Below are 18,999 nucleotides of genomic sequence, written 5' to 3' on the forward strand. Positions count from 1 at the left end.
AGAAAGCAGTTCTCGATGCTTTTAAGCATCTCTTATAGTAAGGAGGCTAGAATAAAGTCTGCTTAGGTGATTCTCACCATACCTCTCAACCACCTGAGCAGTGATCCAGGTAAAACTGACTCTCTGTGGTAGGTGGAGGTTGATGATAAATAAGTAGTGGTGAAACAGGTAGGCCCGGTCTTCTCTTTTTTCTTTTCTCCAACTCCCACTTGCTAACGCCCAAGTCATGAGAGCATATAACTCTAGAGATGCCGAAAGATGTGGAATTGTCGTCAGGAGCCTGAAACTCTGGGTCTCTGTCGTAGCGAGGACCTGGCTGGTGAGGGGCACATGGCCATATCGCCAAAGCTGCCTGTCGATGTCTTTGTTTGCGTACCAGATCTTTACCTTTCTCCTCTTTGTAAACCTTTCCTCCCTGGCCCTTTTCTCCTTTGGTTTACTTCTTTCGGTGCTGGAATTGAACCCAGATGCTCATGCGTGCTAAGCATGCATTTTATCACTGAGCAACACCCTCAACCCCTCATCTCTTCTTATACTCTTTCTTGACCTAATTGCTTACCCATTCTGCTTCTGTTCCCCTCAAAAGATGAATTGCATTCCATTAACCTTTTAGAAACCTCTAATTGCAACAGGCTCATTGCTCATTGAGCCAACTCAATTAGAGTCAACTGAGTAGAAGTCACAGGTTGGCTTATGAGACTGGCTTTCTCAAGGCATCCTTTAAATCCATGTGCATTCTCTTTTTGTCCAGTGCCCAAACTCCAGCTTCTTAAACGATTAAAAAGAACAATTGAAAAAATGTAATAAAAACAAACCCCCTTATCTACCATGCAACTCAGGGATCTTTTCCCTTGATGCTTTATATTTAAGATGTAGTCTGATTTATTAAGCTATAGATTCTCTGTGCTTCTTCATAAATTGAATTCAGGTTATAAGACAACCAGGTTCTCCCTGTTTCAAAAAAGAGATGGAAAGTAGTTGATAGAAGGAGGCCTGTTTTTCTGGTTGTTGTCCAGAAGCAAACTGACCCCTTTTCTAAAACTGTCATCTGTTCTCTGAGGTGTTTTCTGTTAATGGTGGTCTTTGAGGGGAGGGTATGTTTTATTGGTGGCAGGGAGGTTGGGTTTATCTTTCATTTGTGGTCTTTGTATTTACTTTAATTCCATAGTACCTTGAAATGAAGTCACTTCTTATTACAGCATGACCAGGAAGAACTTTTTAAACCTCCTGTGTCAGGTTAGGAAAACTGATAATTGACATCATACTAAATGAGAACATTAATGTAAGAGTATATTTTACTGTTTTGAATACTATACAAATGCATGATATTTTTATCATTGTATCTTATATATACTTGGAGATACTGGGATGTCTCGTGCTTCAGAGCCACGATTCCAGAATTCTCCTTGTTGTACATCATTGTTAAAATGTGTTATTGCTGTGACAAAATGTGGCATATTCTTTGAAATCTCTGTCTGCAGTGGTTTGAAATTATCTATCCCTATATTCTGCTTTATTAAAAAATTAATTATATTGTGTTCACAGAATAGTAATGTATGTGAAATTGGAATTTATCTTTTGAAAATATAATTGCAAAATTGCTTTCTTGCCAGTGAAAGATGTTAATATAGGGAATATCAGCACGTACCTCTCCATGTCTTAGACTCAACAAACATGTCGCTCTCTGATCCACAAAGGCTGATTACTAAGAGCTAAAGGTGGTTTTGGCGAACTAGTGGGATTATGAGTGCTTTTTTTCATTTCATATTGAACATATTCTATATTGTTATAATTTATAATAATGCATTTAAAAATTTTAAAGCACTGGGGTTCCAATTAAACTTCCTGTTCTATTTTTCATGGGAAGGTTCAGATATATAAATCTTTCCTACATGCAACCTGAAAAAATATTGCACAAATCAGGTGACTGTAAGGAAGCTGACAGTGTTTTGTTTTCCTCTCAGGTCTGCCCATAAGTATCTTTCAAAGGAAAAGTATACAAATCTATTTAAGTGGTTGGAGACTTTTTAAAATTTATTTTTATTTTTTTCTTTAATATTCGATTGAGAACCCTGAAACCATACCATAAACTATTTTGCTTTAAAATGTAATTCAAGAGATTCAAAAACCCTGTGTAAAGAACCAGTACCAAGATTGAAAACACAGACCCTATTCCATTTTGAGGAGAGCTGGGTTGTTTGGTTCATTTGGCCCAGGAAAAACTGACCTCCTGAATTCCTGATGGAACACCACTTCCCAAGGAGTGTAGTTCTACATATTAATCCCTGGCAGTGATATGGTCAGGCTTCAGCGTATGCCTTCCTGATCCTTTGTGCCTGCTGGGCAGCAGAAGATGGCACTGAGATATAGCCAATGGTGCTGCTCTCACTAGTCTCTTGCCCTTTTGAGGGGTCTGAGCCCAAAGAGAAAGCCCTAAGTCATTGGCCTCTGTCTTATTGATCACTAAATCCTTAGTACCTGACCCTTATTAAGTGCTTAAAAAATAGTTACTGAATCAGTGAGGGTTCTTGTCCCTGTGATCTGCAGTCGCACTCTGCACATGATATTTTAGCTTTGTCATAGCCACTAGCATGCCCAGTGCTTTGCAGTCTACCTCAAGACTCTTTGATATCTAGACCTGCACTGTCCAAATGGTAACCACTAACCACATTGGCTATTTAAATTTAATTAAAATTATATACAATTTAAAAATTAGTTATTTCTAGTTCAGGGCTTTGACTTCATTCAAAAAGGGTGAGCAGCACCACTTCATGCCAGACTCAGTGCCTTCCCTTGCTGCCTAGTAGTGCCTCTGCAGACTCAGTAGCTACACATGGCCACCATATTGAACAGCACAGATATGGATGAGGCCGTCCTGGCAGAAAATTCCACTAGACACAGTACTGCTGTAAGCCTTTCTCAGCACTGACTGATGAACTTCTTGTTTGTGTTTGCAGTGCAGCTGTCTGCTTCAGGAAGTGAGGACTCCAGGAACAAAGAGAATCTGCAAGAACTGTCTCACATTGTGACATGTCTGATCCTTTGCTACCATCCCTGCAGCATGAACAAGGTGAGAGGTACTTTGTTTTTTCTTTTTTTGTTACCTGTTTTGAGTTTGTTTATTGTTATTGTTGTTTAATTCAGTGCTGATAATCAAACCCACAACCTTGCACATGCTGGACAAACGTTCTACCACTGAGCTACATCCTCAAACCAGTAAGAGGTACTTTGAATCAGCATTTGTATTTTCCTATGGTACCATGATTTTCCTGGGCACTATGTCTTTCTATGGTTTGAGGAGGTTGCTTCTGCCAGAGGTTGGAAAGTTGTATGATCCCTGTGAAGTGTTTCTGATGGGGTCACATGAGGTGGCCACTCCATGGTTGTACAGGTTCCTGGAGGTATCACTTGTATCTTCCAGAAGGCTCTGAATGGCTGAAAGATTGATTGTTGGTATAACTGCCTTAGCATGAATATTAGGAGATTGAGGCTCTGAGCCAGACTTTCTGAGATTAAATATCAGCTCTGCCAGATGTTAGCTTCAAGGATGTTAGCTTTCTAGTTTGGGACTTTGACTTCAAAGCTAAGCCATCCGGGCAAGTGGCTTAACTTAATACCTCTGTTTCTCCATCTGTAAAATGCTAATAATAGTGCAACCTATCTCACAGGGTTGTTGAAAAGATGAAATGAGTTCATGCATATACCAGACCTTCTTATAGTACCTATCCACATTATAAGCATTTGATTAATATTTGCTGCTGCTGTTTTTGATGTTGGAGACAGCATTGTTCCTTAGATGTAGTTGCAAGGGAGTCTAAAGTGCGTCTACAACATTTCCATTTGTTCCCTGATTGATTTGGCAAGCAGTACTTGACTACCAAATGTGCACTCTGGGGATTAATAAATAGGACTTAGTCTATGTTTTACCAGGTGACAGACTACATTGGGTCAGTGTGGCTTTATGTTCTGACAAGGTATGTACCAGAAGCTCCATAAGCACAGAAGAAGGAAGCTCCCACTCCGGGACTTGGGAAGGGCAATAGAGAAGAGGGGACATTTTGAGATAGATCTAGATGGTAAGTGCTAAGTTCCTGATAGAGAATGCAGGACAGTGTACTCCAGATAAAGGAAGCAGCCTGTTAGGTGCAGAGGCATATGAGAGGGCTGGGGACATGGCTCAATGGTAGAGCACTTGCCTAGCATGCATGAGGCCCTGGGTTCTATCCCTAGCACTTAAAAAAAAAAAAAAAGAAGAAGTCAGACATGGTGGCACACACCTATAATCCCAGCAGCTCAGAAGGCTGAGGCAGGAGGATCACGAGTTCAAAGCCAGCCTCAGCAAAAGTGAGGCACTAAGCAACTCAGCGAGACCCTGTCTCTAAATAAAATACAAAATAGGGCCAGGGATGTGACTCAGTGGCCAAGTGCTCCTGAATTCAATCCCTGGTACCCACCCCACAAATAAAAAGAAGCAGCGTATGAGAAAGGCTGGCAAGTTTAGAGAGCAACACAGAGGTTGGTATGTGGCTGGAGAAGGGTTTACCAACTGCTCCAGATATTTTGACCAGCTAATCCTTTGCAGTGAGAAACTATCTTCTGCATTATGGGGATTTTAGTTGCATCCTCTTTTTCCCTCATTCTAACCTTAAAAACCAAAAATATTCCCAGATATTGTCCTATGTCCCTTGAGGAGACAAAATTACCCCTGGTTAAGAACTACTGGGCTAGTAGAAAATGGCCAGAATGAACCCAGAAAAGAAGGATGGACCAGATCCTGTGAACCACTGAAGGGTTTAAAAACCAGAAGAGACATTTCCAGAGATTTGTTATTGCATTATCAGTGGGTGGTCAATTGGTTGTGGTAGAGCTAGATAGCACTTTTAGGTGATTTGGTCTTTAAAAGTATCGTGGAGTCCTAGACTTCAGAAAGTCCACTTGATTTGTTGAGATTCCTTTACTTCAGGACAAACAATCCACCATGAGAAAATCTCCGGTGCTTGCAGGATGCTGGAAAAGGCCTTGATGCCACCCTCCTGTTTCTTAGGCTGAAGCTTTATGGGAGGCTGTGCCATCTTTATCCTGTTTGAGAAGACCAGAGAAGACCAGAAAAAAAAAAAAAAAAAAAGAACAAAAAAAACAAGCAATATATTTGAGAGGTTTTCATTTGGTGAGCCAAGCCAAAGAGAAGGAAACCTTGTGCTGAGTGCCCTCCAACCCCTCCTTACCTGGCTTAAATATTCACCTTTGGGCAGTCCATGAGAAGTCAGCTTTGGGAATACTGGAAGGTAGACAGGTATTCACCTCCACTGTCACAGTTGCAGATGGGGAAGGAGCTCTTGTTGCAAACCTTGGCTTCTGTTATTTAGAGTTTGATGCACTGAAAAGCTAAGACAACTCTTGGGAAATCTCAGATCAGCACGCACAGGATGCTGTGACAGCCCTGCCCTAAGATTCTCCAGGGCAACTCAAGACCTGATGTCACGGACTTGTTCTTGACACACAGCTGGGAACCAGACTCCTCAGAAATTTCGAGTGTCTCAGTAGGTGTGTCTGTGCTTGGGATAACTTGTTCTGCCTGAGTGGCTGAGTGAGGGCTTTATTTTATGTTATTTCAATTGAAAGTAGTGATTAAGCATGATGTGTCACCTCTATAGGTCAGCATTTTTCTTGGCATAAGACAAAGAATAGGTCACTCTGAGGGGAGGAAATAGCTCTTCTCAGCACAAATTAAGCTGGAGAATCATCTCATCAATGAAGTATGTAAGTTAGAAACATTGTTGTGGGTGTGACTGGTGTTCTAAGTAGATTTGTTCCTAGAAAGTTGGAGACATTTGAACTGCACATACTCCTTTTCACTGGACACACACTGTAACACTCTCCTTCCTCTCTACACCCCAGCTAGGTGATAGGACATTTCTGCTGGGGAGGTGTCAGGAAGGAGGATGGCTGCAGTATCCTAGGGTCCTTGCTATTCCTGTGAGGCGCTAGGGTGATCCGGGTCACAGTTAGGTACTGGCAGGTCTTTTTGGGTTTAATCAGAGATGATCTTCCAGAAAACACAGGAATGTCCCTCATGGCACAAAGTCATTAGCAATTTGTCTGACTAAAACCAGGCTAACCTGATAGCCAGTGCACTTCCCCCACCAGGTGGAACCTTCATTCCTCACATTTTTGAACTCCCATGTGTGCCAGGGTCTGAAGAAGTCCCAGAGTGTAGGTATGGCCTTCGGATGGCTAGGGCATCAGTGTGTTGTTAGCATTGGCAGAGAAGAGAAAGGCACAAGGCACAGGCTCATCCAATCTGCCACCATTTCCTGAGGCCAATGGAATTTGGCCTCCCACTAATCACCTTTTTAATATTGCAAACAGACTTTAATTATTGTGCAATCTAGCCCTGTATGTTGAAGAGATTGTGGGATACATATTTTCCTAGGACTCTCTCTCCCTATCCCTTATGCAAACTTGAAGACCATCTTTACAACTTTTATATGCTCTTCAGATCTTTTTGCAGGAGTTGACCTTCAGATATTTTTGTTGATCAAAAATGCATAATGGGGAATATAACTTCTAAATTTTGTAGGAAATGTTTATCTTTCTGGATCATTCTCTTGTTTTTATGCATAAATAAATATTATATATAGCATATTAAACATTTCTGCTAGTAAGGATTAATGTTTTAGGTTCATCTGAGTTCTTTGTTATGCTGTAATGAGAGGATTTTAGTGTATTACTTAAGACAGTCATAGCCAAAATGGGGGCAAAGTGGGATTTCACAGAGGACAGCCAGGCTTGTGTGAATTGATGTACATTTACTAGATGATATCACTAGAGAAAATACTAGTAGGTACTGCTCTGCTCTTGGAGGACCTCTCCTTCCCTGGGAGCAACCTTTAGGTTATGATACTTTATTCTTTTCCTTGGGTTCTTGTTTTCATGAAGGCATATCATATGCTGTTCTTTGCTTTGAATCTTGATTTTTCCTGTTGTTTCACAAAATCACCTTCTAGCTCCCCCCCAATCATGAAAAAGAATCTTCCTCTGAACTGTTTCCTCCTTGTTATATTCAAATAAAGTCAGATCTGACTTTAATTACTTTGGACAAGTGCCCCAGCATCCAGTGGAGTAGAGAAGTGCCTCTTATCTCTCTTGGTGGGTAGATGCCATTGTCTGCCCACCAGAACGTTCCTCCAAATGTTTTCTAGTATTCAACACCCCATCCCACCACCCCAGGTCAGAGGCAGTTTCATGTTTACACTCAAAAAAATATCTCTACAATCAAATGAAAAGTAAAACTGAAACCTAGTTCCTGCCTTCATTTACAGTTTTTCTTACTGTGCATTTCTTTGCTATGAAGCAGTGAAGTTCAGAATTCATTCCTTCTGGTTCTTCCACCCAGCCCCCAACATGTGCATATCTCCAGTTGGTAAAACCTCAGCTCCTCCAACACATATTAATTAAGTGCATTCTAAGTCCCATACACTGTGCTTGCAATAAATATAACCAGTGAATAAAACAAAGGTCTTTTCCATCTGAAGCTTCCATTCGTACAAAGGTTGGCGAGTCATCACATCCTAAGGTTTAATAACTAAACCTAATGTTAAAAATTTTTCCCCTTGTATACTTCTTCCATGAAGAAGAGCAAGATATCAGAGCTACAAGGATACAATGTGAGGAACTGGTGAATAATAAACATGCAAGATTTCTCTACTCCCCTTTTTAGGACACACTTAGTGGTTTCACCAAATACCAAATCTATATTTAATAAGTCTCCACTGTCATTTTCCTAAAGGCATGGCCAAGTCCTCCTTGTGGTAGTCTTTGAAGAGCTATTGCACAGTTTAAAAACTAGTGACATGAAAGAAAATGTAAGTAAACATTTAGTGATCTTGGATAGGGAAAGGCCTTATTCGTTTCTAGTGGCAGAAATGATAAACAAAGAGAAAGTTTAACTATGTAAAACCTCAAAATTTCTTTCCATCAAAAGACATTTTGAACTAATCTAAAAGACAGAAACCAAGCTGGGGATGAATTTATAACATATATGACAGAAAGTTAACTTAGCTAATCTATTAGGAATTCTTATCAACTAATGAGATAAAAATGATTGCTTTAATAGAAAATGAACAAAGATCAATAAGATAAGATCCATAAAGAAAGAAATGAGATCAAATAAATAACATAAGAAAATATTCAACCTTGACAGTATCAAAGAAATGCAAATTAAAATGATGGTATTTTCCACCTAAACAATTGGAAAGGATTTGTAAAATTTATTCAGTAGAGGTGGGAATTAGGAATATCAGGCTCTCTCATACACAAAGAACACATTTCTCAAGGTGACTTAATGTGTATCAAAACCTAAAAAATGCACATACCTTTGACCCTCCCAGAAATTTCATTTCTAGAACATTAATTCAAAGAAAAACTGAATATGTATAAAAATTTAGCTAAGATGCTCATCATAATATTATTAAAATAGTATTTTTTAAGGTAATGACCATAGTGCAGACACAAAATGAAGTTGCTAAGGAGGGATGGAGGAATATTAATGACATAAAAAGATGTTCTAGATAAATCAAGAAGAAGGTAAGTTGCAAGCAATGTGTGAAGTTTAATCATTGTTTCATTTTTCAAAAAAGGTGCATATATGCACACAATAAAGATTGGAGAAGCACATTAAACTCTTAAGAATATTGTCTTCTTTTTGTATGTATGTCCTGAATTTTCTTAGGCAATGTAAATTTCTTATAAAGTATTTTTAAATAAAAGACATTAAATTACAGAATTTGTCTGTATTTTAAAATTGCATGATAAAAAGACAGGCAGAATATTGCCCAGAATGTTGTTTTTCTCAGAGGATAGATACATGGGCTATCTCTCTCTCTCTCTGTCTCTCTCTCTCAATCTCTCTCTCTCTCTTTCTCCCCTTCCTCTTTCAGTACTTTATTTGTATATTTCATTAATGATCAGAAAACAACAAACATTTTTAAATGAGTACTGTTTTAGTTGCTTTGCATTTGAGTTAGAGCTGGATGAAGATGTTTAGAGAGCAAGTGTGATTGGTCAAATAGAGATTTGGACTTGGGAGTCATTCTGTTTGGTATATTGCCAGAAAGAACATTTTAACGTACTAATGGTTCGAGGGCAATGGTAAGTACAGAAATGTTCTAGAAAAAGATTCTCTTTTAATGATGCAAATTTTTTAAAGTGGATATTAGATCCTCTTACTCGGTATTATGTCATTTCTTCATTTACCTGTTCAAAGATACCAGTTGTTCTCAAACTGTGGTTTGGGGAACCTTTGGGGGCACTCAGACCCCTGCAGGTGACCCACATGCAAGGTCAAAGGTCTTTTTCATAATAGTGCTAAGATATTATTTTCCCTCTTCAGCACAAAGTGGAGACTACATGACATGCATGACTTCATCCCAGAAATGGCTCCTGGGATGTGTGCTGTGTTTTCATGTTCTCCAAATTTCTGTTTTAATCTCTAATATGTTTTAATTTCTAATATGTAAACATTGATAGATATAACCCCCAAAAACGAAGTGCTTCAGAATATGCAATAATTCATAAGCCTGTAAAGGGAAACTGAGACAAGAATGAGGAACAGTGAACTGGATTATTCTCACATCTGTTGTGTGGCAAGACTTCCTCTAAGAAAATTAAGAAAATGAACCCTGGATCCTGAGCACTGAGTGTATCTGTGTTCTCACCCTGTCCATCCCTAAGGAATAGCTTCCTTTAGTCCTTCTAAAAACTTCATTTTTACAAAGTTTGGAACGCTAAAAGGAATATTGTTGGCATAAGGCCAGCTTAGCACCTGTGTGACAGGTAAATCAAGTTTTGTTGAATGTAGGGTGTGTATAAATGATGATGTTAGCCTCCAGACTGTCTCCACATGCATCAAACTGGAAAATTCAGTTAACTTAGGAAGTTAGCAAAAATACATTTCCCTTCTAAAAGGTATGAGACTGCAAATTTAAAATAACAACTGACCATGTAAACCAGTAGATGGTTGATTTGGCATGAAGGAGGGAGAAGACAAATTTAAAGCAATTAACTAAATATGTTTATGCTCATTTGTTTTTAAAATATGTGCATGCATATAATGTGTATGTGTAAATATATATAAAATACATACATTTTAGAGAATTGCCTTCTAAGTTATGGAGAATTATCTTTTCTCATGGTCATTTTGACTGTGGAAGTAACATCAGTGCTTCTATTTCACCCCAATGCTTCTCTTCCTTTCTGCTTAATTAGAAACATTTCAGTTGGTCTCTCCTCTCCTTGGGTATATTGCTCACACCTCCAGATCTCAGAGCAACACATGGTTGGTCAGTCAGTGCTTGGTGCCTTCTTCTCTAAAGAAACAGTGTTCATGGTTCAGGTTATATATTGAAAACCAGAACCTTTGTGTACAGAAAATTTTTTTTTTTTTTTTTAGTACCCAGGATTGAACTTGGGGCACTCAACCACTGAGCCACATCCTCAGCCCTATTTTCTATTTTATTTAGAGACAGGGTCTCACTGAGCTGCTTAGCACCTTTCTTTTGCTGAGTCTGGCTTTGAACTCCTGATCCTTCTGCCTCAGCCTCCCAAGCCAATGAGATTACAGGCATGTGCCACCACACCCAGCTGTGTACAGAGAATTTGAGCATGAGATGAGCAATTATGCTGGAGTACCCTGAAGTAAGTTCGCACCCCAAGACACTGTGTACCCCATACAGTGTCATACAGGACCCAGCAATACCTTGAGGGACTCACATGGACCGACTTAGCTTCCAACCCTGTCAGAAAAGATGGAGGAGAATCCCAACAGGTAGGAAGTAAATTAAGACTTCAGAGTAGAAAAGTTGGACTTCCGATTTAAGAAGGTAGGATATGTTTTGACATAACTGTTATATAATTTTCAAGTCTGAGAGAAGTTGTGGTGAATTATGATAAGCTCTTTGAAATATGACCACAGCTACTGACCATGAGACCAGTCTCACTTGAAGCAAAGAGTGCTCTGTCCCGCTTTGTTCTTGTTAGTGTTACTTTCACACAAACTGTTATGGTTGCTTGTTCTTTCTTATGTCTTGAGAATTTAAAGAGGAATGTCTAGGATTTTCTTGATTAAAATAGGCTTCGCTCTCCCTTCTCACAAACTGAGCAATTGCTGTGTGCCAGCCTTCGTGTGGGGCTTTAATGGAATGTTGACTGAACTGGTGGGTTCTTATTCTGCAGGGTATTGAACTGAGCCCACACAGCCCTGCAACGTAAGCAGAGGCTCCTTTGGTCATTTGACTGTGCTGCCACCTCTTTCTCTGAGGCTAGTAGCTGCTGGTCCTTGTAACAAAGAGACCAGTGGGTTCTGGCTTTCGAGAATCAGGCTGCTTTTTGTCTTCCTTCTCTAAGTCCTCAACCCTGCCCTTTCCTCTCAATTAGTAGGCTTTAATGGATACAATTAAATTACACCCTATTTAGTTAATTGGTGATTGGAAACATGATTATTTAGTCACTTAGTTAATCTGAGGCTTGTCCATCTTTAGCATATTAACAATCGACTCAATTTGTCTGACTTTGCAAACGTAACATCTCAAACAGTGGGATTGCTGTGTATGAAAGGAAGCGTATACCAGAGAGATTGCTTCCAATCTAGTTTATTGATTTGAATGCCTACTACTTTTTAGATTGACTTTTCCCCCTCCTGTTATGTGATACAGAGGCCTTTCATTGTGCAGTTATTTACTGGTGTCCCTATTATCTTTTGTCTCCATAAAATGGACTAATATTTTCGTTCTGTATAAGACCTTTTCAGAGAGCACTCTGTTTTTGTCTCTGTGTGCATTGTTTGCTTTGTTTTTAAAAGCCTCATACTATGTGATAAAGTAATAAATCTACAGTACTATATAGAAAAGGAGAAATGCCTATTTAGAATGTAGGAAACTACAGAATTTGCAGGAATTTTGCAATGTTCTGAAGGCACACATTTCTAGTCTTGTATAAATGACAATGTTTATACTTAAATGAAAACATTTGGATTTGACTAATCACAGCTTATATATTCTTCTGGTTTGTTTATTTGCTTTTCTTTCCTTTTTAAATGGAATAATTTTGTAACTTCTTATCACCTTCAGACTTCAATACAGTAGCATTATCTTGAGAGGCTATTCTGAATTAGATATAAGTACAAGCAATTAATTCATATAACCAACCCTAGCCAGAGAGGTGAAGTGTCATCACATGTCATAGTGATCAAGAAGCACCTGTTAATTAGAACAGTAGGAAAACTACAATGAGTTATGAAAAAAAGTATTGAGGGAAATTAGCAGTATGTGCATCTCGTTATTTCTTAAATCCAACTCATAAACAATTTGTTGTGACAGCTCTAGGCTAGGATTATGGCATTTCAGATGAGGTCTGAGTGTAGCTAAAAATAGACATGTGTATTAAAGATCAGAAAAGGAATATTAAACAATTGAAATTTTGTGAAAGATGGATGCTGTTTCATTGAAATAATCTCCCCAAAGGCACATTAGTAATGCTGCTAAATACAGACTTTAATAGACTTTAATAATGTGTACTTGAGAGGCCTGATACACAAAGGGATAATGTATAAAACATTCATTATGGAAAATTGCTACCTTTTTTATTTAATAAGAAATCTGTTGAAACAAAACCACTGACTGCCTATGGCATTGTGTTCCTGGGTATCAGTAGGAGGAAGAATAATTGCCACCTTCTTTTACAGTTTTTCACCTATTCTAATCAAGTTACAATCATATTTACTTATTTATTCCATGAATGAAAATGGAGATTTAGAAAATGCACTTGAATTGGATGAGCCCTTGTTCTTATCGTGGCTCAGCCTTTCATGACCTGTGCAATCCTGGGCAAGTTGCTTAACATCAAACTATCTTTCTTAATTTGCAAACTAAGGAGGTTTCTACTTACGTGGATGGAAGGGTTGTAGGAGCCATAAGTTAGATATTAATTAACACAGAGGAGTTTCCACGTAATAGGTACTCCATAGATGTTTCCGATTATGATTACTTTTTACATCTTTTATTTTTATATCCCTTATTTCTGTGGATGACTTTTGTGGGGGAGGAGGGCGGGGGTCAAGGGGAGGAAAAGGCAATTAAAAAGAAGCTTTGGCAAACAGCTCTGTAGCCAAGCCTTGCATTGGATTTCAATGTGATTTTAATGTGCTGCTGCTGAGAGCCATGCTGCTGAAAAGAGAGAAGAGTAAGAAGCAGATGCTCTTAGAAGAACAGTGAGACATTTATCTCTTTTAATGAGATAACATCATTAGAGTGACAAAGTGCAGCGAATCGATACTCAAAATGGACTGGCGCTATCTTCCCAAAGTGAGCGATTGTTATACTCCACAGCCTTAGAATCCGCTGAATCACGAATTCTGTCTTATCTGTTATTAGAGCCACTGGCTTTGATCTCACCGAATAGATCCACACCTTAGGGATCTCCAGGGGGGCAGGGAAATGAACTAATTGGATAAATGAGAAAAATCCGAGGTGATTTATAAGCTGTCTTGTAATCAAGGAACCTCAGAGAAAGGAGGTCGGGCTGCTTTTTTTCCTTTGACTTCTTTAAATGGCTGCACGTCCTAACTCCCTTACCCTCCATCCACACTCCTTGCTCTCTGTCTGCTTCTTGGTGTAATGTCAGAAACACTAATCATGTCAGACTGTGACACTGACAGCCCTGACATTCACAACAAAGAGAGAAGAGAGAGAGAGGGAGCAAGAGCGATGGGGGAGGGGGAAGGTGAGGGGAAAAAAAATGGCAGGGGAAGATTTTCCCCCCCTTATTTTGCACATAAAATTCATAGCTGCAGAAACACCAACATTCTGGACACACCACATTCAAGAAAAATCAAGGAAAGAGCAAGGTGAATTCTGGTGGAGATTAAAATTGGACTGGGGAGATTTTGCACCACTATTTTTCCTTCATTTTTTTAGTTTTCAGTGCAAAACCTGTATTAGAATTATCATGGCTATGATTTCTTCCCCTCAAGAAAAGAAAAAAAAAAAAAAGGAAGACATTTACATCCCCCCCCACCCTCCATTACCCCAGTTTTCCTCTTTGAAATAAAGCAAAGTTAAACACAGATCATAGCAGGAAGCATGTGCTCTGTGAGGTTTCCCACTTTGTTACTAGATTCCCATAGTTTGATCTGAACAATAGCCGCTTCAGGAAAGAACTGGTTGGTGAGGGTGTTTTCTGACCATGACAGAGCTGAATAGGGCTGTTCAGTGTCTCCCTTGCTGCCTTACCGGTGGGCTCCCCAGCACCTGTTTATGGCTGCCTGATGCAGAAGACACCGCTCCCAGACAGCTGGGAGAGGGCTTCCAGATACCTGTGCGGTTTACCTCTTCTCAGGCACATTCTCCATGGGAAGTGTGAGTGGGCTCCAGTCTCCCACTGGAAACCTGCTGCCACAGCTCACATGTGTTTTGAATCCAGATGCTGTGATCTAAATAGAGCTGTGAGCTCAGGCAGAATCATCCCGGCTTTTCTATAAACACAAGAATCCCACTGCCAGCTTAGCTTTTGAGGGATTTTTAACTATAACTCTGTCTCTTAGCTAGAAAATCTGTCCTTTTACTTTTTCTTCATGCTGGAAAAAAATATTTAATGAAAAATGTATATTTATTCCATCATTGTTGCCCTCTCATAAAGGGAATACTTTTTCTTCTCTTTTCTTTTTCTTTTTTGGTCTACATTTGGAGGCAGAAAGTGTTAACTATGTAGTAACCTCTCTTTAGACTGATTTAAAATAATATTAACTGAAAACTTTGAAAAAGGCTCTGACCTCATTTTGCAGTGTTTGTCCTTAGTGCCCTTGTAAAACTATATGTACTTGGACCACTTAGAAGAAATTCTCCTCTGAATTTGAAGGGGGGGGGGGGGAATCAGCAACTGTGGCTTATTTAAAATTCTTGAAGAAACTCCACTGGCAGAAAAGAATATATTTATACCCTAGGGAGGATTTCGGGGAATCACCCCAAAATATCTTCCTGTAAACTCAGCTTTTCTCTGAAGTTTCTTTTTCTTCTCAAAATTTTCATGGATATTATTTACATTGTTCTCTGTGATGTGTTCACATTTGCTTTCATATAAAATAAAGTTACTTGCCAGTTAAGTGACTTAATTAAATCCTATATTAGGTAATGCTATATCAAATAGGCCCTCAAAATTTAGTGGTTTGAACGGAGTTTTATTTGGCCATAAAGAACAAAATGTCATTTACAGGAAAATGGATGGAACCTCAGAGCATTATGCTAAGCAAAATAAGCCAGACTCAGGAAGTCAAAGGTCATAAGTTTTCTTGGAAGTTCGAGAAGAAGAAAGGACAGTGTACCTTGTGACCTCTCTGTAGACTGACTTAAAATAATATTGAACACTTTGGAAAGGTCATGTTCTCAGTTTACAGTATTTTTTGTCCTTACTGCCCAAGTTATAAACTTCATATATTTGGGCCCCTTGGAAGAAAGGCTCCTCTGAATTTGAAAAAAAGAAAAAAAAAAAATGAGTGATGGTGTCTTATTTAAAATTCTTGAAGAAACTCCCCTGGCAGAAGAGAGTAGCTTTGTATCCTAGGGAGGTCTTTGGAGAATCACCTTCCTGTGGAAGGGAAAGAGAGCATGAAGGATCCCTCACTTCTTAATCACCATAGTAAGGCAATATCTCTTTATTCCTTTGGTGAGAACTGTTCCCATGGCTTCACTTGAATACAGGGAAGCCTGAGAAATGTAGTGCAGTCCCTGGGTAAATAGTGACTGTGTTAGATGGCTGCGTGTGCGGCGCGCGTGCGCGCGCGCGCACACACACACACGTGTACATGAGCTGCGCCATCTTTCCAGGGAAACATGTCTGGTCCCTTCTACTTCCTGTGTTCCTGAGCACATCTTAAGAGAACACTCAAAGTGTAGAAAAGTATCCACGCTTGAGAATCCTGTTCTAGTGTGGGGAGGAAAGCTTTTCAATCAATACTCCAATTATTGAAATTTAAATGAGTGCCTATGGTTGCTTACTGTTTTGTTAAGATTCTAATACATTCTCATGGGAATTTTATGCTACTGATGTGCACTTTTTCTCCTTATGACACTAACAAAATCCAAATTAATGAGTTTATTTGCCACCCAACATTTAGCTTGTGGTTAGAATGATTTCCACAATACAGTATTTTTTTTTTTTTTTTTGGTACATGTGCTATTACTGAAAAACGATATATATCGAGAGGGGAAAGGGGGATATTGTGAGTGCAGAGGACAATTATGTAACCTGCTGTGCTTATCTCAAGTGGCTAGACTTTAGTATTTAATTATAAAAGTCTTGTCTCTGCTCTCAGGTTAGTCATTATTTCGAAAGTTGAACGTGGGTTTTATAAGTGACTAAGTAATTGCTTTGTATGTTCCTTTTCAATTACAGTAAGAAACCATGAGTTCTCTACATTTAGAACTGCTAAATATTATTTAGATTTGCCCATTGAATAGGTTTATTCTTAAAAAGGAAACTCAGGGAAATTTTTCCACTGCAAATTTTTGGCTTCTCAAGTAATTTTGTAGAAAATTTCACATGAAAAAAAGAGTGATAGCAACTTGAAAAGGATACGTAGGTGCAGTCTGAAAACTTGGTAGGTAGTGTGAAAACACACTAATACCAAACCATAATATTTAATTTAAGATTTTAGTCATATAGTTTCATGTCAAGAAACCATTATCTTGCTGTTTTATTTTTCTGTTACTTTATTTTTTTATAAAGTCTTTTGAATTGCATTTTTTAAACATTTTTTTTTATTTTTATGGACTGCATTTTGATTCATTGTACACAAATGGGATACATCTTTTTGTTTCTATGGTTGTGCATGATGTAGATTCATACCATTCAAGTAATTATACGTGTACATAGGGTAATGATGTCTGTCTCATTCCACCAACACTGTTTTAATCTAATGACTTAAAAACCAACAGTGGTACCATAGATTTCCTTGTGTTCAAAAACCTGACAGTGAAAAAGGGTCCAGGATGAAGTTTGTCTTTTTGATGTTTGATAAATAATCATAATTTGTGTTACCATTTGATGGAGTGCCTAATGTTGACCACTGTGTTACTTCCTTTACAATGGAACATTATTGCTAATATTCTTAGCCAATTTGCGAAACAGGTGGTATTACTCCTGCTTTTCAGTTAAGGGTCTCAGAGATCCCTAAGTAATGAGCCCAATATCACATGTCTAGATAAAGCAGATCCATTATTTGAATCGGGGTCTTTTATTAACTCCAAACCCCATGCACATTTCCATCCTGTCACATTGAGTCCTAAGGAGAATATTTGTTGAATTGAATTTGAAATATATTGAATGATTTGCTATGCTAAAAGCAAATGCGAGATCCCAGGATGTTTTAGCTCTTGAAAGAACAAGCCATTTACAAATGAACAAATTGATGTAGTAGCTGGAAATTAGTTCCATCTAATCGTTAAGGCAGGTCTCTAGGACTTTTACTTGCTGACATTTGAGGAGACTACCATTTCCTAAATAAATGAGCAGTCATTGATTCAGAATACTTCTTAAACACCCATTATGTCACTGAATCAAAGTTCTGTAGAATTTTAGTTAGAGTTCCTTAAAATGAGTTTCTAATTCATGCTCTCACCCTTGCCCCCTGTCTGAATGTGCCTAGGTCAAGCAGATTTTATTGATTTGCTGAGGCATAGAGCAGGAAAAGGCAGCCTTGAGCTATGGGAAAGATAGAGATTTTCCAGTGAGGAGCTTTGCTAACTAGAACCCTAAGATAAAAGAAAGGTATGAGCCTCTCCATACATTTCTCCTTTTCACCCTCCCTACCAAGATAAGCCTGACTTCTGATAACTGATTGAGTCTCTGGCTGTCTACATCCTTTTTAGTTCCATCCAAGTTACTCAGCTCATGGTTTCTGCTGAGTGACGGTGGCCAAGTCCCATCCCATTTGAAACATGGTGTCTCCATATGTAAAATGAAGGGATGAGATTACATCAGAGTTGTTAGCCTGGTGTCTCAGCCTTGGTTGGCTCCAAGGGGTGTCTGTAAAATATCTAGAAACTGAATGGAGTATTTGGTGGGCATATTGTGTGTGTCTGTCGAGAGAATAGTTCATAATGCATGTCAGATTCTCTAAGGGGCTTCTGCATATAAAGAAGTCAATAAACCGGATTATCTCTGAAGTCTGTAGGGACCCTAGCTTTCTAGTTATCCATAAATTTTATTATGCACAAACTGTCATAGGCCCAATAGATTAGGAAATGAATGTGTTCCATCTCCTTTTTGCAGTATGAAGGGGAAGGGAAACTTGAAGTGTTTTTACTATAGACAGCTGCTTCTCTCTTTCCTAAGATGACTGTTCTATACAGTAAATGTTTAATGAATGTGGATGGTGACAAACTTCTGTTATTAAGAGAAGAGCATATTTATAAGTGAGACATATTTTGGTGATGAATGAATATTTTTTCCAGGTCTGAATGTTTCTTGTAGTTATCTGCAATGGTGGTTTGAAGAGCCATTTAAAAATAGTACTCTCTTCTTGGGAACCTCAGACACTGGAATGTTATTGCCTTAAAAATGCTCCGAGTTAGTAGAGCAATTCCTACCAGGTAGAAGTGCAACTCCAGGATGAAGTGATGCACCTTGGGTTCTTTTGCTGTCACATCTTTAGTGCTGTGAGCATGTTGTCCTACCAGAGACTTGCCACTGCAGAGTAGCCAACTGAAGCAAGAGCCGGGTTACTCAATAGATAAATGGAATGAAGCACTCTTAACACCTCCCCATTTTGGTAGGAAGAGAAAGAATTAAGTTAAATCCCCTATCCAGCTGTTCAGTTTGAAGCCAGTGGAAACCCACTCTTTGTTTTTATTTGTTCTTTTAAGATATTCGTGACAGTAGAGTGTCATACTTCACATACATGGAGTATAACTTACTCTAATTAGGATCCCATTCTTATGGTTGTACATG

The 18,999-nt window shown here is 38.7% G+C and overlaps 1 protein-coding gene across 3 annotated transcripts in view; it reads left to right on the plus strand.

Moving 5' to 3' along the window:
- Nucleotides 1-18,999, plus strand: part of Bach2 (BTB domain and CNC homolog 2) — a 330,747-nt gene that overhangs the window by 74,390 nt on the left and 237,358 nt on the right. For all 3 annotated transcript variants that reach the window (XM_047557940.1, XM_047557939.1, XM_047557941.1), the window contains one exon: nucleotides 2,958-3,070. The gene's annotated coding sequence lies outside the window, so the exon portion shown is untranslated. The remainder of the gene's footprint in view (nucleotides 1-2,957; nucleotides 3,071-18,999) is intronic.

This window comes from Sciurus carolinensis, chromosome 7 (assembly GCF_902686445.1).
Source record: "Sciurus carolinensis chromosome 7, mSciCar1.2, whole genome shotgun sequence".
Classification (NCBI taxonomy): Eukaryota; Metazoa; Chordata; class Mammalia; order Rodentia; family Sciuridae; genus Sciurus; species Sciurus carolinensis.